Genomic DNA, 15,671 nt, shown 5'->3' on the forward strand with positions numbered 1-15,671 from the left:
TAAAGGTCAGTTTCTCATATCTTATTCTATTAGAGGTGAAATGTTTAAAAACTTACTTTGTGGTTCTGGAGCTTGTCTCAACATGATGTCCAAGACAATTGCTTTGAGACTTGGTATTAAACACCTGCGCACGACTAGAGCAAAAATTAGTCTAGCTGATGATTCCAATGCAACACCTAAAGGAATAACTCATGACATTCCTTTGAGAATAGGAGATTGCATTGTGCATGTCGACTTCTACATTGTCGAAACAAGAAACGCAGCACATCTAGTGATTCTCGGATGGTCTTTTCCAGCAACTTCCGGAGTTATAATGGACTGGCCAAACCGGAGGATTTCATTTGCTAATATCGACAAAGATGTCTTCACAGAAGCTGTCTCATACTACAGCAAAGCAGGAAAACGTTCTGCAATAGAAGAGTTTGAAGAAGAACTTTGGAGTGACGAAGAACCTGCTAGGCAAAGCAAGGAGACTTCGAAAAAGACTTGTCTTAGGACAAAGTCTTCTTCATTGGACTAAGCCACATCCTACACCAAAGTCGAGCTAAACGACTTAAAACAGAAGCGCTTAATGGGAGGCAACCCATTTAGGTATTGTTTTTTTTTAGGATTCCTCTTTCTTTTTCTATTGATCTTTTTATTTTTCTTAGTTTCAGGTGTTTCTTATAAATCAAAATAAAAAAACCAAAAAAACCAAAAAGAAGGATGGTCCCTGACTGCTCGGCCCAGCAGGAACCAATGAGAAGCAGGAACATGCCGCAGTTAAGCCCCGCGGTCGTGAGAGCTTGGACCGCGGCCATGTCTTTCTGACCGCGGCCGAGCACCAGTTTACCGCGGTCGTATGATCTCTGACCGCGGCAAATGGTCGTTCAGATGATACCCGACCCCAAACCACCCACTTCACCTCATTCCACCTCACCAAACCCCACTCCACCTCATTCATTACTTCCCACCACCTTCCATCACCACCTATCACCTTCCCAATCCTTTACGAATGGATCTGGTCCATCTCCACCAGCATCCCGGATCCAGGTAAGTTTTCTTTGGCCTTAACAAATTCGATTATCTATGTATTTTACTCATCCAATCTCGACTTGTTTCACACTGAGGATAGTGTGATTTAAGTCTGGGGGAGGATTTCATCCCTTTCTAACCACTTTTCTTTCATGAGTCTTGCATTATCTACACTTTTTGCATTTTTCTTAAAGTTTTTCAAAATCGATTTTCAAAACAAAATATGTTTTAAAGGGAATGGTGAACATGAATCAATGATAGTTGACTGTGTGCTTTTAGACTCTTCCTAGTGACATGCTCGTCATGATTTAGGACTAGACTAGGCGATAGCTAAGCACATTTGAAACGAAGTACCCCAGAGGAATTTGAATGATTTCGATTTAGATGAAAGAATACACTAGCTCTGTTTTATTTGGACTTAACTTGGACTTAACTCTCTCATTAAAGCATTAGACCAAGGAAACGAATCATACATTCAGGACTCCTTTACCCTTTTACCACTCTCTGTTGATCCTGAATGGCTAGTTCATCTTTAGCTAGTTCCCCACCTTAACCAAGCCTCTTTCGAACCACATGTGCTCTTGTTTTCTATTGTCTTATATGCAGATATGTGCAACAACGTTGGAGAGAAAGAGGAACGACGCAGTTTTCAGTCATCAAAGACAGAGACTTGCGATTTTGCCAGAAAACTTCCCGGAAGGATTCAACACATGAGCAATATCAGTTTGCCTTAGAAAAATCTCAAATTTTGGTACAATCTCGTCCTCTAGTCTCTCTCTCTTTAAAAAGGCATTTCCACTTTCAAAAAAAAAAAATCCGAAAATAGGAAAGGAAAGGAAACAAAAGCCTTAGAGAGTCTAGAGAGGTCGAATTTTGAGTCTAAAGGCAACTAGAGTTCTATTTTATGGAGTTTTAGAGATCATTTGCTGATTCCCGAAAAGAATCTAAGTCTAGGAAAGTAGCTGTTCACAACAAAGGAGGAAAGATTATGCAACAACATTGGACAAGAAGAAGTGACTGAAAATTGCGGTCATCAACAGGTCCTTATCTCTCTTGCGGTTTTGCATAATATCTTGTATCCTCCAGAATAATCAGGTAACCCGAAACACTTTACTCCACCACTTAAACAGCCTTATAATGCCAAACGCCGTCTACCCTGGATGATGTCTTTGATGAGAATTCACTTTTGCACTTAATGAATGTAGATAGCTAGTTGACTGGAATCAAGATTTAGATTATTTAAGTTTTGCATGACGGAAAAAGTGGACTAGTATCTTTTGTGTCTTGGTGAAAATTTTCTAGACTAAGTTGTGGATTGATGCATGATCTACAGTCATAGTTTAGGAGTTCATGTCTCTGAGATTTGTGCATTTCCTATTTTTGATTTCATTTAACCAATTTAGACTTTGGCTTTGTTTGAGGACAAACAAAGATTTAAGTCTAAGGGAGTTGATAACACCGTATTTTGACCACTTTTATAGATCGTTTTGAAATATTTTTTGTATGTTTTTTCTTGCTTTCAAGTACCTTTATTATGTTTTTCTAGTATTTGTAGTCCCAAGACTCTTTTTAGGAAATTTATGGAAAAACTTAACAAAATGGATAGAAGACCAGATTTTCAGCTCAGAGTCAAACCGTCAGAAGTTCACCCCCGATTGAAGGCCTTCTCACCGTCTGATCCAGCTCAAATTTGGAGATCTCAAAGATGGAACTATCAGCTTTCCAGCACACTTTACAGCTTGGCAATCCAACAGTTCAATCAAAGGTTACGCAAATAGCAAGATGTCCCGTAAACTAGCCGGCAAACATTTCCACCCGTGGCCAACAGCCATTTCACCACGGTCATAGGCTACCCGACCGTGGCCAAGCATCCATTCCCCGCGGCCAGCCAACTCCGAGTTAGAAGGCCCATTTTTGAAGCCCAAACTCATTTTCTCAGCCTCAATTCCGGAACCCTAGATACCATGGAGCATTGGAGACTATAAATACTTATCATTTAGGTCGTTTTTGAGAGAGACGAAATACTTTAGAAGAAGTTTTACTTTAAGCTTTTGTTTTCAGGTTTAGGAGGAGAGAGATCTATCTCTTGAACCCTTGTTCTTTCTTTTTCAATTTCGATTATTGCTCTACTTTTTAATACTATGTTTTTGATTTCGTTCATTATGTCTGAGTAGTTTTATTGTTGGGTCAAAGGGATTTTCGATGGGGATATTTTTGTTCAATGAGGATTCCATGAGCTATTGAAGCCGAATCGTATAATTTTTTCTTCTGAATTTACTTTTAATGCATGGGAGTAGCGTCATGAACTACAATCTGATCCAGATGCTTGGTGACACGAAAGTGTACTTCCTGTGTCAGATCTAGTTTGGGAGAGCAAAACAAACATAGGAGTGGAAACCTACCTATGGGCGATTTGTGAATGCTGACGAGTCTTAAACATAATGTATCTTTTCTCTTCCAGGGCCAGAGTGGAAACCTATTGGTCAAGGTTGAGAGAGATAGTTGTCTATAATCACGACAGTGGCGTATTCATAAGTCTGTGACTCTACTTCGAAAAGTTTTAGCTAAGATCTTATCAAATTTACTCTTTAGCAATTAATGTTTTGAATCGTTCATACCCCAGAGAAAACTTCTATGAAACCCAGCGCCTTTTTTCTATAGATTTACATCGATTTTATTTCAAGCTTTAGTTCATCATTTTCATTCTCTTAATCGATTTTTGTTTAAGCAATTGGGTTTAGCCGTTTTTCTCGTTTTTAGTCAATTTTATTAAGTTTAGTTATTAGGTCATTTTAATTCTCGTATTTTCTCGTTAAGATTAGTTTTTACGTTTTAAAGACACCACCAAAACCCTTACAAAAATCGCATGGTTCTAGACTTCCTTACTTTATACTTCTTTTGAAGGCTTTTGCAGGAAAGATCCTCCTTCCCTGTGGATTCAATCCCTAAGTACTTCAATCGATTAGCTGTGCACTTTCGGCTATTGATTTCATTTAAGGTAAAACTTGACAACCCTCACTACCATGCCAGCAAAAGAGCTTGGATGACAAGTGTGCTTTTTGAAGAATATATCCAATAGTTTGATAAGAGAATGTATGGTAGAAATGTTTTATTTGTGGTAGATAATTGTCCGGGACATCCAAAAAATATTGAAGGATTATATAATGTTGAGCTGTTCTTCTTGTCACCCAATATGAAATCAAAATTTAACCTTGTGATGCTAGAATAGTACGAGCTTTCAAGATGCATAGGAGATTAATTTACTGTGAGATTTTAGAAGACTATAAGTTGGGACAATCTGATCCAGGTAAAATTAATGTTTTAAATGCTATTAATCTTGCAGTCTTGGCTTGGAAAATTAGTGTTCATCAAGAGACGATAGCAAACCAGAAGTTTAGCTAGAGAGTTTTACGGGAGACAAAGCCGGAAAGGGACACAACAAAAGGAAACATTAAAAGGAAAAAAATACAAACCAAATTATAATATAATGATCCAACATAAACCACAAACTAGATAATCCCGAACCCAAACTTAAGAAGAGGCAACCTACAAAACGGTAATAATAATATGGATGAACATTGATCCCTGACAATTATGGAAGATTACACAGACTTACTCAACTCTTTCAGTCCAAGAACACCGAGGATCATACTGATTATGTGAGCAAAGCGGGCCCTAAAAATGTTTAATCTAATGCCTAAAAAAGTAGGCTGAAATTTTATTTTATGGATGTGAGACTGGAAGCATGTGTTTGGGTAGCTTCTCCTCAAGGCCGGCACTGACCATGATAATTGTTATCCGGTATTTGGTATTTTGATGGATCGGTACAAGTTCAGATTTTCGGATCCAGAATTTTGCTCAGACCCCCACAATAGCATGTTGAATTTATATACACTAGATATCGAGCCCCCGCGAAATCGCAGAGGAAATAAGATATATTAAACTCTTAATTATTCTAAATATTTATAAATAAACATATATATAGCAAAATGTGATAATATTTAGATGTAAATATCCATTTTTTTGAAAAAATAACTACTATTATAAAAAATAAATAGATATGATTTTCAAATTATAAGATACAAAGACGAACGAAGTCGTACAAAGCAACTAACACATATTTCTATTTGAGTTCATAGTTTACAATTAATGTAACACTGTATAACTCAATATATACATCTATATAAAAGACAACTATACAACTGACATAGAGAAGAAATTAAACAACGATTATAACCAACATGATCAATTTTATCGATAGAATTCAATCGTTGATAGATATATTTTTACAATGAAAGGTTTTTAAAAACATTATCATGATATGAAATGTTAAAATTTCCAAACAAAGAGAATAAAATTCTAGTACAAAATCATGTATGAAAACAATTCAAATTTTTTCATGATTTGTAAAAAAATTGTAAAAAATTTGGAAAAAATTTGGATTTGAAACTATTAGAAATAGTTTTGATACATTTTTAAGTCAACATTATCTTTCAGAAACCTAAATTATCTTGAATTTATAACATCATTTAGCATTGGACATATTATATTGGCTTAACAAAATTTTAATTGTGTGATATTAGGTGTTTTTTTTTAATTCATTAGCTGTATCAAAAGTAAAATTTTGAGAGTACTTTGGTAGCTCACCATCACATAGTGGTACAGACCTAATAAGATGATTATTTTCATCATGGACTTTGAAACAATATATCCTATATGTATTTTGAACAGAATAATCAATTTCTACATCCATTAGAAGTAAAAACTATGATATAATTATATACTCTCATATATCAGAGAAACAAAGGCTCACTTAAAAAATTAATTAATAACGGTAGAGGCTCACAAGCAGTAGAGAGTAAAACACGACCTTGTTCAAATTAAGAACAATGGTCGTTTACGAACTGCATCTCTTTCAGTACTTTCTAATGACAAAACTCAACCATTACAATCGGGATATTGCAGTACGTTATTATTTGGTTCTTTTTTTCATGATCTTCATCATTTTCATTTAAATGGTTAACATTATTAGTTCTAATATTAAAAAAAAATTATAGTATTATGACTACCAATAGAAATACTCACTATTCCAAATTTTTTGGGGATAATGCTATCGTTTCATATTGGTTGAAAATCCCATTTATTCAAATATAAATTTTTAACTAATATATGTAAATTAACTTTCCAAAAGTATATTTTTAAAAATATTGCATTTAATTGACATACTATTAACCAAATATTGTTGTTGAGAGAAACTTTCTATTTCTATTGAATTTCCAGTAATCATTGATTTTTCATGTTTCCTCCAAGCAAAATCTTTTTTAAAATATATTATATCAATTTAATATTAAACTTTTAAACCCTTAAATGGAGGATAACACAATAACAATTCAAACATTATCAGCCAAGTTTTAAAAACATTCTGCATGAGTAAATTTTAAAAAAGAAAAAGCCAATACATAACTAAATTTGATCATATTATTGAATAAATAATATATTTTTTGTTTAAAAATAGTAAACTCATAGATCTTATGCCAATAGTAATAGAAAAACTTGTAATTATAGCAGATACTTCTACTTTATGTTGTTTAACAGGTGAAATGTTTGTTTGATAAATAAAATGTTTATCCACCTCTAAATAAAAATAAAAACAAAAAATGTGTCTTATTGTTATATATATATATATATATATAATTTGGTAGAAAGTTGTATCTTCTTAATGAAAAGTTGTGTCCCTTCAATAAGTAATTGTGTCTTAATTTTTGAAAAGATGCAATGCTTCAATATTGAAAATGAAATTGTTTTTTTTTTGAACAGTTGCAATGGTTTAATAACCAATAACTCAAGAAGTGCAATGATTTGTAAATTAACTTTAATTTCAAGAGTTGTAATGTTTAGTAAATAACTATAAAAAAAGAGTTGTAATGGTTAAAATGATCATAATCTCTAGAATTGCAATGTTTAGTAAAATAACCATAAACTCAATAATTGCAATGGTTCACCAAAATAATCATAACACTTAAATCTTCAATATTAATTTCCTATTAAATTTTAATCATATATTCACTAAATAAACAACACATATACAAATAAAAAACCAAAAGACATAACTATAAAATAGCTAGCAGTTATATACAATTAAAATATATTTAATGGAAAGACACAACTGTTCATTCGAAGTTTTTCATATATATAAGGTATTATTTAAAAAAGTAAATAAATGAAAAGACACAATTTTTAATAATGATAACCTTTCATATTAAAAACTGGTATACACAAAATATTACAATTAATTTAAAAATAATAATAAATATAAAGAGAAAATGGTTCATTCATAGTTTTTCATATTGCTATTTTTTGACAAATTTGTGTTTTTTTTTGTTCTTCCCAGTCTTTTCTTTTGTCTTGAAACTTTTTTGTGATTTTTCATTTTCTTATTTTTAAGACTAAAATCTTCATCACTTTCACATAAATTGGCTTTTTCTTTGTTTTTTTTTTCACTTAACATCCAAATCAATTAGTTGCATTATCTACTTTCAAAAGTGCATTTTAATCCCCATTATAGTTTGGTATATCATGTTTCTTATGTCAAATAAATTATAAATCTATTCTAGTATAATCAAAAGTAGTGCTACACTTGCATATTTAATAATAAATTAAATTTTAAAATTAGATTTTTAAATATAATTAATAAACTTATAGGACAACAGATTATGTTGTCTTCTAAAATTAGTAATAAACTTTCCTAAAAAATTATCATTTTTTTTTGTTTAGTCCTAATTTTTTGAATTTTCTTTCAAAAATATTTTCTGGATATTGAGCGGATGTGAGACCCCCTAATTCAAGTTCTTCTTTATTCATGGCTGAATAGAATTTTTTTAAAAACAAAAATTAAAATATAACTAAAAACTCATAAAAAAAATATTATGTTGTCTTTTAAGATTAGTAATATAATTGCCAAGAGAATTACCATTTTTAGTCTAAATTATTTGGCTTTCGTTCCAAAAATATTTTCTTGGGAAATGAACTAATCTTTTACGCTCCACTTCAAGTTTTTCTTTATTCATGGCTAACCATCTACTTAAAATAAGCTCATCTAACACCATTTCAGTAACAATTGCTTGCAAATGAACAATAATTTTCTCAAAGAATCTAAGTAATTTGAAGTTTGTCAACAAAAAAATTGATGTAGAAGATGTTTTTCAAAATTAGAGAACATTATTAAAAAATTCAATAAAAGAAATAATAAAAAATGGAACAAAATATATAAAATCTTGAAAAGACATAAGCATTAAGAGAAGGAACTTTTCATAATCAGTGTTTATATACGAAATTGTACAATTAATAAAATAAAACGAAAAGACACAACTGCAGAATTCTAACCATTGAATAAATTAGTAGTTATACACGAAAATGTATAATTAATTGAAAATAAAAAATAAACAGAAAGACACAATGGCTCACTCATAATTTTTATTTTATAGAATTCTAAAGGGTACAAATGAATAGTCGCAATAGTTTAGAAGAAGCATAATTTCAACAGTAGCAATGGTTTAATAACCATTAACTCAATAGGTGCAATGGTTGGTAAAATAACCTTAATTTCAATAGTTGCAATGTTTAGTAAATAAATCATAAACTCAAGAGTTGCAGTGGTTGGTAAAATAACCATAATCTCTAGAATTGCAATATTTAGAGAAATAACCATAAACTCAATAGTTGCAATGATTCACTAAAAAAAGGTAATTTAAATTTTTAGCATTCATTTTCCATTAAAAATTGAATCATAGATTAACTAAATAAACAATACTTACTAATAACAAACGAAAAGACAGAACCATAAAATAGCAACCGTTCATAAAATTAGCAGATATATACAAAAATATATTATTTAAAAAATATTTAATAGAAATACACAACAGTTCATTCATAGTTTTTCACGGAAAGTTATAATCTAAAAATTCAAATGAAAAGACACAACCTTATAATAACAACACTTCTTAAAAATATTGTTATACATGAAAAGGTATAATTAATAAAAATAATATGAATAGAAAGACACCATGATTCAATAATAGTTTTTCATATTGTTTTTCACATATTAAGGTTTTTTTTGTTCTTCCTAGCCTTTTATTTTGTTTTGAAATTTTTTGTGATTTTTCTTTTTTCTTTTTTCTTTCCAAACTAAAATCTACATAACTTTCACATAAAATGGGTTCTTTGTTGTCTTCTTTTTCAATTCATATCCAAATATATTAGTTGTGTTAAAGTGCATATTTAGTCCCCATTATAGTTTGGTATATCATGTTTCATGTGTCAAATCAATTATATAATTATCTCATATTTTCTAGGTAATGAGCGGATGGTAGATCTTTCAATTCAAGTTCTTCTTTATTTATGGCTGAATAATATATTTTTTTAAAAAAAATTAAAATATAACTAAAAAGCTCATAAGATAAAATAAAATATTACTTTTTAAGATTAATGATATAATTGCCAAGAGAATTACCATTTTTTGTTTAGTCCAAATTTTTTGGCTTTTGTTCTAAAAATATTTTCTTGGGAAATAAGCAGATTTTTTACTTTTCATTTCAAGTTTTTCTTTATATCACTTATCATCGACTAAAAAAAACTTTCTTGTAACACCATTTCTGTAAAAATTTCTTGCAATGAACAATGTTTTTATTTAACGAATTTTAAGTTAATTTGAAGTTTATCAACAATAAATTGATATATAAGATGTTGTTTTTCAAAGTAAGAGAGCATTATAAGAAAACAATTTCAATAAAAGAAATAATAAACAATGAACAAAATATATACAATCTGAAAAATACATAATTATTCAAGCAACCGTTGATAATCAGCAGTTATGTACGAAATGGTACAATTAATAAAATTAAAAAAAATGAAAAGACACAACCGTAAAATTGTAACGTTTGAATAAATTAACAGTTATAAATAAAAATATACAATAAAAAGACACAATGATTCAAATATTCATGAATTGTAATATTTGAATAAATTAGCAGTTATAAATGAAAAGGTACAATGGAAAGACACAATGGTTCAAGAGTTCATTCATAGTTTTTCATTTTGTTATTATTAATAGATATATATCCATGTTTCAGTCAATTTGTCTTACTAATAAAACTCTTAAACAAACTCAATTTAACCATTTTTGTTCAATAGATGTTTTTGTATTAAAACATCAAACTTATTTTTGTTGATATGATATAAACACGGATAGAGTTTTTAAATAGTCTGAGTGAGGTATGTAAAAAAAGGTCCTAACTTGGGAAACGGTAGCTCCGTCTAGTGATCAACAAATGTCCTGCGAACGATCCTTACCGGCGACATGTGTCCCTCGGCCACTGTTTCCATTTACGCCATTCTTGATCAAGACTCTAAGCCAATTAGAGGAGGATTTTTGTTTCTGTGTCTGTTAATTAATGAAATCATGAGTTTTTATATATGTAATCTTTGTTTTAGTTTGTTCGTAAATCTTGATTCTTTGGGAACCATTTAGTGTAGTTCGAGTGGGATACTATGAAAAATGTAGCCCAACTAGAAATAGGAGTGTAAACATCTAGTGTGTATACGCATTTGTCGTGCTGATTTGACAAATGTGTGAGCATAGTTATATGTTTGATGTGACCTAAGATATATTTTGGCTTTTGTGGTCTGCTGTGTAGACAATATTTTCAAGAGCATACCAGCTCACCAGAGTGAAATCTATCAAATTATTTGGTTACTTTGTACTGAAAGATAAAGTGCAGTTTGCTTCTTTAAAGAACGTCTAGTGGGTTGGTCTCTGTGTTCCATGGTCTGTTTCTGTGGATTTTGCTAATTACACATTGGTGTCTAACTGATACTGTTGAGAATATCTCTCAATTCATCGATTGTTCTTATCGATCGATTACGATTGAATTTGAGAATTGATCTGGTGATCAAAGTTACGAGTAAAGAAAGTAAACCAACACACGCAGAATTTATCCAGTTCGGGAGCAAAAAACCGCAACCCTATGTCTGGCCGAGACAAGCTCGGAATCCACTATATATCGTCGCCGTATGTTCACCGGAAAACCTCCCTGAGATACAAATTCACTCACCGGAACTTTATCTCTCTGTTTTCTCTTATCTCTCTCTCGATACAAAGAGTCTCTCCTCTCAGAAATTACAATGATCACACTCCCACTCGATTACAAAGATACCCAGCTTATTGCTCTTGACCTTATCAGTTGTAACAGCCGTAACAACTCAAGCGCGTAGACCCAACGCTCTAACGGTCACAAAAGCTCTGCATCTTCTTCTTCGAGACTAGCTTTTAACCCAAAGCTTCAAACGACGACGTTCCTCGGAGTTTAATAAACCATCTCGGTTAAACACTTAAACCTGGTTCTTCCTCAGACTTTAACCGGAACCTGCTGAATGAAATGGATGGTTTGCACACCACAACACATCCGACAAACTCCACCTTGGTTGCAGAACCAGACAACCACATTCATATAGTGAATTCCGTCTCGGATTTCTACAGTCTCAATCTTCAGAGACTCCCAGTAAGCTCAACAATCCTTTGAACTTACTGACAGGTAAAACCTTTGTGAAGATGTCTGCAGGATTCTCATTCGTATGAATCTTAGACACTTCAACTTCATTCTCCTCCACCCTTTCTCTAACGTAACTAAGTCTTACTGCCATATGCTTAGTACATTCATGATGTATATTGTTCTTGGCTAATGCAAGAGCACTTTGAGAGTCACAATATACCTCCACCTTCTCCTGTGGATATCCAAACTCTGCACTTAAGCCTCTGAACCAAACCGCCTCCTTTGCAGCTTCGGTCATAGCTACATATTCAGACTCTGTAGTGGAAAAGGCTACCACTTTCTGCAGAGTTGACTTCCAGCTAATGACACAACCTCCCGAAACAAATGCATAACCTGAGATAGACCTCCGACGGTCTAAGTCTGCAGCATAGTCAGAATCACAGAAACCACATATTCTGAACTCATTACCCTTCGTAAAGACTAGACTCATTCCAGTTGAACCTTTCACATATCTCAGAACCCATTTAACAGCGTTCCAGTGCATCTTAGTAGGATTGCTCATAAACCTACTAACCAATCCAACAGGATATGCCAAATCGGGTCTAGTCCCTATCATTCCGTACATTAAACTTCCAACAGCATTGCAGTAAGGGACTGACCTCATATACGCTTCTTCTAGCTTAAGCTCTTCCTTTGTTGCTGATTGCAACTTGAAATGAGCTCCCATAGGCGTACGTACTCCTTTGGCTTTGTCCATATTGTAACACTTTAGGACCTTCTCCATGTAATTCTCCTGAGATAATCTAAGAGTTCCCAACTCTCTATCTCGAATTATGTCAATCCCAAGTATCTTACTAGCAGGACCGAGATCTTTCATTTCGAAAGTTGAGTTCAACTGTTCCTTTAGCCCTTTAATGACCTCCATGTCTTTGCAGGCAACTAACATATCATCTACATACAATATCAGGTAGACATATGTACCTGATATACACTTGATGTAGACGCATTGATCGTGATCACTTCTGTTGAATCCGATCTCCTTCATGAACAAGTTGAACTTCTGATTCCATTGTCTCGGGCTTTGTTTCAACCCGTACAATGACTTCTTTAACAAACACACATGATCCTCCTTTCCTCTTTCATCATAACCTTCCGGTTGTGACATGAAGATTTCTTCTTCTAGATCACCGTGTAGAAATGCCGTCTTAACGTCAAGTTGTTCTAGTTCCAAGTTCTCTTGAACCACAACTGACATCAGATACCTTATAGACACGTGCTTGACCACAGGTGAGAAAATTTCATTGTAGTCTATTCCCTCCTTCTGAGCATAGCCTTTAGCCACCAATCTAGCCTTGAACCGAGGCTCTTCCACGCCTGGGATCCCTGGTTTTCTTTTGAAAATCCACCTGCACCCAATCACTTTCCTCCCTTTTGGCTTAGGGACTAATATCCATGTTGAATTCTTATGCAGAGACTTCATCTCTTCATCAGATGCCAGTTTCCACTTCTTCTTATGAACATCCCTCATTGCGGCTTTAAAGTCCGTAGGCTCCACTATATCTCCATCTTCAGATGCTAAGAGAGCCATGTGAACATAGTCATCATTTCTTAGGAACCACTACTTGCCTTCTCTCCCGATCACGTGCTAGTTGATAACCTTCCAGACCTTCGTCTTGTACAGTTTCATCACCGGAGACTTCTTCCTCGTCTCCACCCGAACTGATATCCCTTGTTGACGAGACATCAAGTTCAATATCCAGAAAAGCAGTACTTCGCTCTTTCCGAGCACCAATGTCCTTCAGCAGATCTTTGTAACATTCAGTCTCCTTGAAAGTGACATTCCTGCTGATGACACATCTCCTATCATCTAAAGACCACACTTTATAGCCATTAACTCCAGACGGATATCCAATAAAAATGCCTTTCTTGGCCCTTGGCTGCAGCTTTCCCTCGTCTATGTGATAGAAACAGACGCAACCAAACTTTCTCAAATGGTTAAAACTCGGTGTAGTTTTAGACCATAACTCCGCTGGAATTTGACCTTGAATAGCAGATGATGAGGTCCTGTTGATCAGATAGACAGAAGTATTAACAGCTTCTGCCCAGAAAACATTTGGCAATCCAGACTCACTTAATAAGCTTCTCACTCTCTCTAGAATGGTTCTATTCATTCGTTCAACAACTCCGTTTTGTTGAGGAGTGTGAGGAATTTTCTTATGCCTTGATATCCCATTGTCTGAGCACAAACCATCAAATTCTTTGTTACAGAATTCTAACCCATTGTCTGTTCTGAGACGTTTAACCTTTACCCCTGACTGATTCTCCACCAATGCTTTCCATTCAGCAAAACTTTCAAAGGCTTGATCCTTAGTCCTCAGAAAATAAACCCATACTCTTCTAGAATAGTCATCGATCAGACTTAGGAAGTAATGACACTTACCGAGTGATAGATGAACCGTTGGAGAACCCCACAAGTCAGCGTGAACATATTCAAGACATGCTTGACTTGTATGTTTTCCTTTTGAGTAGCTTTGACGATGTGCTTTTCCAAACACACAGCTCTCACAAAACTGAATATTTGACACCTTGTCCTTGTCAAGATATCCATTTTTAACCAAAATATCCAATCCCTTTTGACTTATGTGACCAAGTCTACTATGCCAGAGATTGGTATCGTCTTTCACAGAAACAGCATTGACCTCTTCTGAATGACTACTGCCTTGTAAGAGATACAGCTTATTGATCCTCTTGGCCTGAATTATCGACTTCCCTCCCTTCTGAACCTTAAGCAAACCGTCCTCAGACTTGAAGGTACAACCTTGTTCTTCAAACGTACCCAGAGACAGAAGATTTCTTGAGAACTCCGGGACATATCTGACATTCTTGATCAGAACATAGCCATCAGATGTCTTGATCCTGATGGAGCCAATACCCATGACTGCAGAGACTGACTCGTTAGCCATCCTTAATGATCCTGCTGCGTACTCTTCCAAGTTTACAAACCATTCCTTTCTAGGAGTCATGTGAAACGTGCACCCGGTGTCCAGAATCCACACTTGCTCATAATCCACACCTGTTGCAACATTCACCTCATACACCATCAAAGACTCTACGAACTCAATACCTGTAACTGCAGAAGACTCCCCTGTCACCTGTGCTTTCTCTTTGCTTTTCTTAGGACAGTCACGCTTGAAGTGACCCTCTACACCACAGACCCAACAAGTAGGAGCCGGACCTTTTCCTTTTGCCTTACTCTTTCCTTTTTGGATCTGTTTTCTTGACTTTTGATCTTTGGTCCCTTTGCCTTTGTTGTTTCCAGAGTACAATACCTCACCCTGAGACTTGCTCCCCTTTTCACCAGATACCAACTCAAGTTGTTTTGAGTGAATAGAGGTTATGACTTCATCCAGAGTTACAGTGGTTTTACCATATTTAAGCGTATCCCTGAGATGACTGAACTGTTTAGGTAGAGACATCAGCAGTAATATAGCTTGATCCTCATCAGAAACCTCAACCATAACATTCCCTAGATCAGTGATAATCCGCAAGAACTCATCAAGATTGTTCTCTATAGAGACCGATTCATTCATCTTAAAACTGTAGAGTTTCTGCTTCAAGTACATCCTATTTGGCAAAGACTGAGACATATACTGAGCATCCAAGATTCTAATCATCCCTACAGCAGTCTGGTCCTTGATGATCTTTCTCAGGATCTTGTCAGTAACACTAGTAACAATCGTACTTCGTACCTTTCTTTGCTTCTTCGCCATTTCTGGATCTGCTTCTGTAACCTTCGAAGTATCCTCCTCAGATTTCCCTTTTCCTGTTTCTCCCTTAATCGGAGACTTTGACAGCTCAAGCTCCTCCGCTTTGTATGCCTCCACAAGACCGAGCAGATCTAGATTGGCGAACAATCTCTCCTTCCACATATTGTAATCGATCACACCATTGAACTTCTCTATCTCAATCTTTGCGGAAGTCATTGCGATAGAGGTTCAATTCGATCTTCGAAACTCGGATGAGATACTCGAGCTAGATCCTACCCAATCTTTCCGACCTACGCTCTGATACCACTTGTTGAGAATATCTCTGAATTCGTCGATTGTTCTT

Source organism: Eutrema salsugineum, unplaced genomic scaffold (assembly GCF_000478725.1).
Source record: "Eutrema salsugineum unplaced genomic scaffold, Eutsalg1_0 scaffold_14, whole genome shotgun sequence".
NCBI classification, from domain to species: Eukaryota; Viridiplantae; Streptophyta; class Magnoliopsida; order Brassicales; family Brassicaceae; genus Eutrema; species Eutrema salsugineum.